The following is a 7,603-nucleotide window of genomic DNA, read 5'->3' as shown; positions in this document are numbered from 1 at the left end:
TACATTTCTCAGGTCTAGGTGTTATAGGAAAGGGATTAGAGAAAAGATCTGAAACTACAATGTTTTCTCAAGGTACAAGATCAAATTCTACCATGTCTTCTAGTCAAGAAATGTGAACAATGGACAAAATTCCCTTGATTTGTGAGGAGGATATGCAAATCAATATTTCATTGCCTCCATCTGTTGATCAAGTTATGAAACACAGTGAAACAACTGAAAAAGGTATTGAATTTTGAATCCATATGTTATTAAATTGTAGAACTGAATTTGATTACTATAGTCTTTACAAAACTATGAAACTGTAGGCTCATCTAATCCTAAAAAGGTAAAAAGAGTTCCAGGGAGCAACATGTGCAAAGAAGTAGCTGCACTTGAAATTGGACAGAAGCTCACAGTGACCTTTTACAATAATCGAACAGTTGGAACAAATAGCAAACTGTTTTCGAGGCATTTGGGAAAAAATGTTCGTGATCGTAATATTTGTCCTTTGGGAGTATCATCATGGAATGATATTAAACAAGAAAAGTTGAATAACATGTGGGCAGCCGTTGAGGTAACAAATTGCACCTGATTCAAATTCTTTATTGTTATCTAATACATCTGCATGCGTATTCTTGTCCATATAACATTCGTTGAGGTAACAAATGTTTATGTGATTCAAACACAGTTGTTTGTCGAATGATTTTCACATTTCACATGTGGTACTAGATTCAAGTATATGTGAATCACATTTGCTACTGAATGTTTTTTGTAAGAGATCAAAAAGAAAAAAAGTAGATGTAGGAGATATTTGCTACTAGAATTTTGATGTGCTACTGAAAAAATAGACGTGCTACTGAAATTTCTTTTCTATTGAAATATATGCTTATTCTACTAGAAGAAGAGATTTTTTTCATTTTATGATGCTTTCCTGATAGGTTTCCCTTGGTAATAACTCAATTCATGCTTCAATAATTGTAGCATAAATTTGAGGGTGTGGACATGAATGATCATCATGGTCATATCTTGGGATGGATGAATGAGTTATGGAACAAATGGAGAGGACACTTGCATGCAAAATATGTGAAAGATAAGCCTATCCATCAATCTCTTAGGACTATTCCAAGGGGAGTAGACAAAAAAGAATGGGAATGGTTAGTAAAGGAACATTTTGCTTCTGAAAGTTTTCAGGTATGCCTACTGATTAAATAGTATATTTTCCAGTCTTTTACCGCTTGATTTCCCTCTTTAGCACCAAATATACCCAGTTGTTTGATCCATGTTACTGAAATAGTTGCCGTGCTTTGAATTGTTGCATCAACCGCTTGGTATAGACTGCTCCATGATTCCCTCAATCTCTGGAGGTGACCACTTACTTTTCATTCTTGGTACAGTGTGTCATGAGGTTTTTTGTTCTTTTCCAATAGTTCCATTTTTATAATAGGCAGATTCTATTTGGACAGTTCCAGTATTTCTATGCCATGTACCTTGCCACTTCTCAGTACACTGCATTTCGTAATGAAATAAATGTCTCGCTAATGAAAGAAATATATAAGATGATGGGATGTGGAATTTCTGTTTAACCATTGCGAGTGAAAATAGCATGTTAATAAATTAATAACATATTCCTCATTCACCAAACATGACAAACTAGAAAGAAGTAGGAATACCTCTGACAAAAGAAAAGAGGAAGATGACAGTAAGTAAAGGAAAAATAAATTACAAATTGGTCCTGTGACTTAACTGACCTGTAACAGTAGTTCGGAGCAGACCAGACCGTAACTTTCTGATTATTGAACATCCATTTATATCCTTCCATTACGAACTGATGTGCGCGACATATGTAGTCCATGATGATGTCAATGCTATTCTCAAGATAAGTATTGTTGTGAAGACATCTTAAGAAGTTGCTTCTTTTGAAAAAAAACATTCTTTGCTATTCTCAATATATTTCTCTGTTTGTATCAATAAGTGTTGTATATATCTAGGAGAATTTTGCCGTCAGTTCCTGTGATCACTTATTGATGAGAGGATCAAAGTAGTAATGATAGCATTACTGCAGCAGTAACATTGAAGGATAAATGAATTTCCATTATGATGGATTTCCAGGTGGACTTGACAGAGAACTCAATACTCTTCTATATGGCCACTCGAGTATATGTTGCATTAGTTTCTTTTGGAAAATCTTCTTGTTTCTTTCTTTTCAAACAAATTAAAAACTACGAACTAACACAATTTTTTATCTAGGGAAGAAACAGCAGGAATGCAGCAAATCGAGCTAAGTTGAAGATGCTTCATCATATTGGTAGTAAGCCTATTCAAGAGATTATTTATCAAAAGGTACTAGCGTAAAAATATTTCATTATGAGGTTTGTGTTATTTGACATGTTTGACTTTGATGTAAAGGGTGGGAAAGATGGCAACCCACCAGATTTGGCGACTATTTTCTTTGAAACGCGAAAGAAAGATAACAAGTTTGTTGAACCTGAAGCAATTGTAAAACATGTGCGTTTGATAAATTGAATATGTTTATTACTTGAAATTGTTATGTGTTTTGATAGAAATTGTTTTTTTATATAATTTTTAGGCTCAACTCAAAGAAATGGTTCAAGACGATTCATCTCTACCTAGCATAGAGATTGTTGAAAAATGTTGTGGACCTCAAACTCGTAGCCATGTATTTGGATTTGGGGGTGGAGTAAAGGCGAAAGACTTGAAAGGTGGAACTTCTTCGAAAGCTGAATTATTGTCTGCGCTACGTTCAACTCGAGAGGATAACAAACGCTTGAATGAAGAAAATAAATTCTTGATTGAGGAAAACGAATCCTTGAACCATCGCTTGTGTACCCTGAAAGATGCAATGAAAGAAATAATGAAAATGAAGGAATTATTTGCTGCTCAACAATCACATGTCCAACCTATAACATCTCTTGTTTCAACTGAATGACATCTACTTTTTCCTAATGACCAAGAAAGAACCAAGATACCAGACTTTTTAGTTTTTTTTGTTGATTTGCATATAGTCATTTTCTACTAACACTAATTCTAGAAAAAAATGATGGTAACTAATCTTTTCCAGCTAGAAGATACTACCTAAAATTGTTTGAATCCACCTTCATCTCTACTAGTTTTCTTGTTCTCATTGTCTATGATCTTAAATAGAACTAGTTAATACTCAATCAAACAGAAGTATAGATACTGCCCTTAGAAAGTAGAAACTGATCTCATGTCGGCTGATTGTTATATGTTTTTCAGAATGTATGTATAGTTAAGTAGCTTGACGTTATGATGGAAGATTCGATGTCGGATAGCTGACTTGTTTGTTTACTGCTGTCTGGGATTCTTCACAAGTTCTTTTTGGCCAAAGTTCCTAATTGTATGATATTGGTTTTTGAAGCTGTGAAATTGGTATGATGTTTTAGATTCGCCAAAGCTGCTACTTTCGTTCTTCATCTATTTTTGTGAAATACAGCCATTCATGTGTTTACGTAGCTGGAAAAAAAAGTGGCCAAAATCACACTTAGATCTGATCTCAATTTCTGTTATTCTCTCTACAGTGCTTGGAGCTCATTTTTGACATGTCCTTATTTATATGAAAGATCGTCCAAACTTTTGCATTGGATTACCTTGGGAATAACTCTTTTAGTTTTAGGAATTATTCTACACTTCACAGATGCTATTCCTTCAAATAAGCAATTATACACATTCAGTTATGTCTGTGTAACCTTAGGAGCAGCCGCGTTAGTGTACTCTGCTTTCTTCATTTTGGTTGACATTTTGAACTGGAAATAGCTATTTCTACCACTAGAATGGATTGGTATGAATGCCATTATTGTTTATGTGGGAACTCTCCTTTATGTCATCTTTGCTGATATATTGTTTTGGGGCTATTGTTGCTGGCCTACTTCATCGATTAGGCATATATTTGGAAGCTTTAGTTCTGATGAAATTTGCATATTTTGCTTGCTTATTATATAAGATTAGATGTAGCATTGTACTTGAAACTAGAAAGAGCTTCATCTAGTCATGGGTCTCACTATGATTTCTCTCTGAGAACAAGTGACTAAGAAGTTCAATACATCTTGCACACCAAATGAACAATACAAATATCATTGGTTTTTCTAGCTTGTAAAAAAAATGGATGCACAACTGATGATGGAAGACTTTCTTTCAAGTCAACATTATTCAAGAGAACCCTACAACAAAGAAGCTCATAATGCTTACTTCATTAATTAAAATTTTCTGCACAACTGCACATAAGTGTCTTTCTTTATTTGTTAATTTCTGCACCGCTGTATTTTTGGACAGCTACTTTTTCTGCACACAAATAGTATTTGAATTCTAGGTAAATGCATCTCAATGATTTTCTAATTGATTTTTCTTGTGTTCCGCAGCTTTTGTAGATATTTCTAGATAACACATGGTGAAGTTTTAACAACTTTTGGGGTGAGCGATCTATCTAATTCTTGTATAAATTCGATATGTCTACCAATAGTTATTTATCGTTTTTTAAAATTTTGAACTTGCAGATTTTGAAGGTTTAAGTTTCAAGTCAAGATACAAGCTTAGAAGAAATGGAAAAGTTTGTTATTAATTTGCTACGAATTTATGCAAAGCTCGATAGTACATAGTCTAACTCGGATGTTGGCTACGTTTTTTGAAGAACATATTGAAACAAACATCATGGGATTTTGACCAATTTTTGATTAATCGAACTCTTAATCTCTATCTACTTGTTTCTATCTCCCTATATTTTCTTTTTGAATCGAAAGTTTTAATTAGTAGAAATTTAGTATTTGTTGAAGATTTTTTTTTATTGTGACACCAATTGATCTAGGACCATTGATGGCCAATCTAGGATCGGAAATATCTTATCTCTAAAGAATAATCTAGGACTAGAAGTGTTTCTCGTCTCTAAAGAATAATCTACGACTAGAAATAATTCTCATCTCTATAACGAATCAAGGACCAAGTCATTCTTGTCTCTAAACATACACAAGGACAAGGTCATCGTCATCTCTAAACCTTTTCAACGACCATGACAATATCGTCGAAAAAGCTAATCATGGATGAGGTTTTTCTCGTCTCTAACGATTACTAAGACCAGGTGTTCATGGTCGCTAAAAGGATTTAATGACCTGAAAATAGAATTTCCCAAGTCTATTTGAGACTAGCTATGTAGTCTCTAAAAAGATTTAACGACTATATTTTTTCCGTCTCAACTACCATTTAAGGACCAGTATTTTGTTCCCGTCACGAAAGATCTATAGCGACGAAGGCGGTTGCGACGAGTGGTGACCATCATTTTCTGGTCTCAAATTTGCATTTGGGACCGGATTTAGATCTTTAGGGACCAGATTTCCCTTCTTTAGAGGTTGTTTTTCTTGTAGTGCAGTAATAAACTCTTTACTCTTATTTGGGAGATTCTCTAACCGACAACTATCACTATGAGCTATGTGATGATACAACGTCTTGCCTATGCTGCCAGAACTGTCCTATACCTTGCTGGAGTGTAGAACATCCTCAACTAAGTGGATCCACTGAGGTATGCTTAAAAGCAATAAAGAATCATCTAAAAAGTATGATCCTTTTACCCATGTTGGAATACATAGATTATGAGGATTTTGAGTTGTCTAAACTCATCCTCATATCGGTGCTCAATACTACTCCCAATAATACATAACTCATGCACATATGTTTTAAAGAAAACATAACTCCTCCTCAATTTGAGATAACTACTAAAAAGTTCTCTTAAAAGAGATAATGCTCAAAAAACTCCTCATTAGCTCATTTATAAATCAAGGTTTCTTTTCCTTTTAAATGTAAAAGTGTTACATACTTGGGAATAGTCCCCTCATACTCATTTTTAAAAATGAACTCAACTCCCCTCATCCTCATACTCATTTACTCAAGTCATAAAACAAGTTAGAAATAATTGTAGAAAACTTCTCAAAATGACTCAAAAGACTTTCTCGAACTTTACTCTTAATCTTTACTTTGATTTGAAATGAAGATTTCAGAGCTATGATTGGAATTTAGGATCTCTCAATGATTTAGGAAGTTTATATAGTTGATAATAAGAAACGAACGAAGACAAAAGTTGGAGAACAGTGGCGTGACGCGAAGGATGTATTAAATTTTTGGTTGCGAAATAATTTTTGAGACAGAGGACTCTCTATCCTCTCCCCGTCGTGGACAAGGGTTGACTATATAAAAACTGAAATCTCAAAATGTATCTGCGACGCGGATGTGGGCGCTTATTTTGTCCGATCTTTACTTAATCTCCCAAACTTGATTCAACTCATATCCACTTCAATTCCATGGTGTCTACATGATTTGCGTGAGGGCGAACAAACCCAACACTATGAAAGCTTATATACATTGTAAGAACTAAGTTCTTGGCAAAATACCTCAAAGCTTGCAGGAATCTTGAACGTTCTTCTTTTTCTCCACTTGAAGCTCTCTCTAAAAAACCCTAAGCTCTTTTGGAATGACTAAAACTGGTTATAATCAGTTTAGCCCTAAAAGGGTGAAAAAACGTGCAGGCCTAGTAAGGTAAGGAAAAGACCAAAATACCCCTCCTTAAAATGGATAAATTTTCCTTCACTAGACAAGTTGTACTCAAACGAATATATCTACCTCATTTGAACTCGGAATTTTTAAAAGTTGGCGGCATTGGAAAGAGAACTCAACAACCTTAGATTTGATAGCTCATGGGACACTAAATCATCATGTGCTGAAAGTTATGGTCGTTTAAAGTTGACCCAAAACTCAGAATTTAAGAGTTACTTGAACAAATCTCAATTTAGCTCTTTCCAATTTAGTTCTTTCTAGATTTAGCTCTTTCTAAGACCTAGGTGTTACAGACATGATCATTAAAAACTACAAAATAAAATAAGCTATATACAAAGTCACAACCATGAGCCTAGATGTCAAAGAGTGCAATTTCATTAGCAATCAAGCATTCACAAGAAGGTACATAAATAGAAAGTATCACACAACGCAAAATGCTCTTTTCTTTACTCTCCAACAAAAAATAAAATAAAATAAAATTTACTTCCTATAAAATAAAACATACTCGGTTCAAAGGGACTATCCTTAGGGAAAGAACCGAAAACAAAAGCCAAGAAACCCATCCTAAAAAAAAGACACAATAAAACAGTATAAACTAGTAATTAATTCCTCCACCCCACACTTAAAAAGATGCTACGTCCCCAAAGAATTAATTAAAATTCAAAACAAGGGTTAGGAAAATTCCTTGAGGCCTAGCTAGTAGCATGTTTTGTAAATTTTCATCAAGGGTCGTATTCACCTAACTCTTAAGCTCAAACGTGCTCATTTGCTTTAAATTTTTGGGTTCTCAAACATCCCCTAATTTTCAAAAACAAAAATATGACACTAAAAATAGTGAAAAAAATAAGAAGCTACAATATAAATTGGGTTGCCTCCCAATAAGCACCTAATTTAACGTCGCGGCACAACACAAATAAGTTCATCACTTTTCTTTTAACTTTGAACTTATGAATTGCACCCCTAACTTTGCATCAATTTTTCCTACTCCTCTCTAGGGGAGGTGGTATAAAGATAAGGGAACCAAATAATATATGTCACATCTTACACTTCT

The sequence above is a fragment of the Solanum tuberosum genome, unplaced genomic scaffold, assembly GCF_000226075.1.
Source record: "Solanum tuberosum cultivar DM 1-3 516 R44 unplaced genomic scaffold, SolTub_3.0 scf00054, whole genome shotgun sequence".
Lineage (NCBI taxonomy): Eukaryota > Viridiplantae > Streptophyta > Magnoliopsida > Solanales > Solanaceae > Solanum > Solanum tuberosum.
This window is presented reverse-complemented; position numbering follows the sequence as displayed.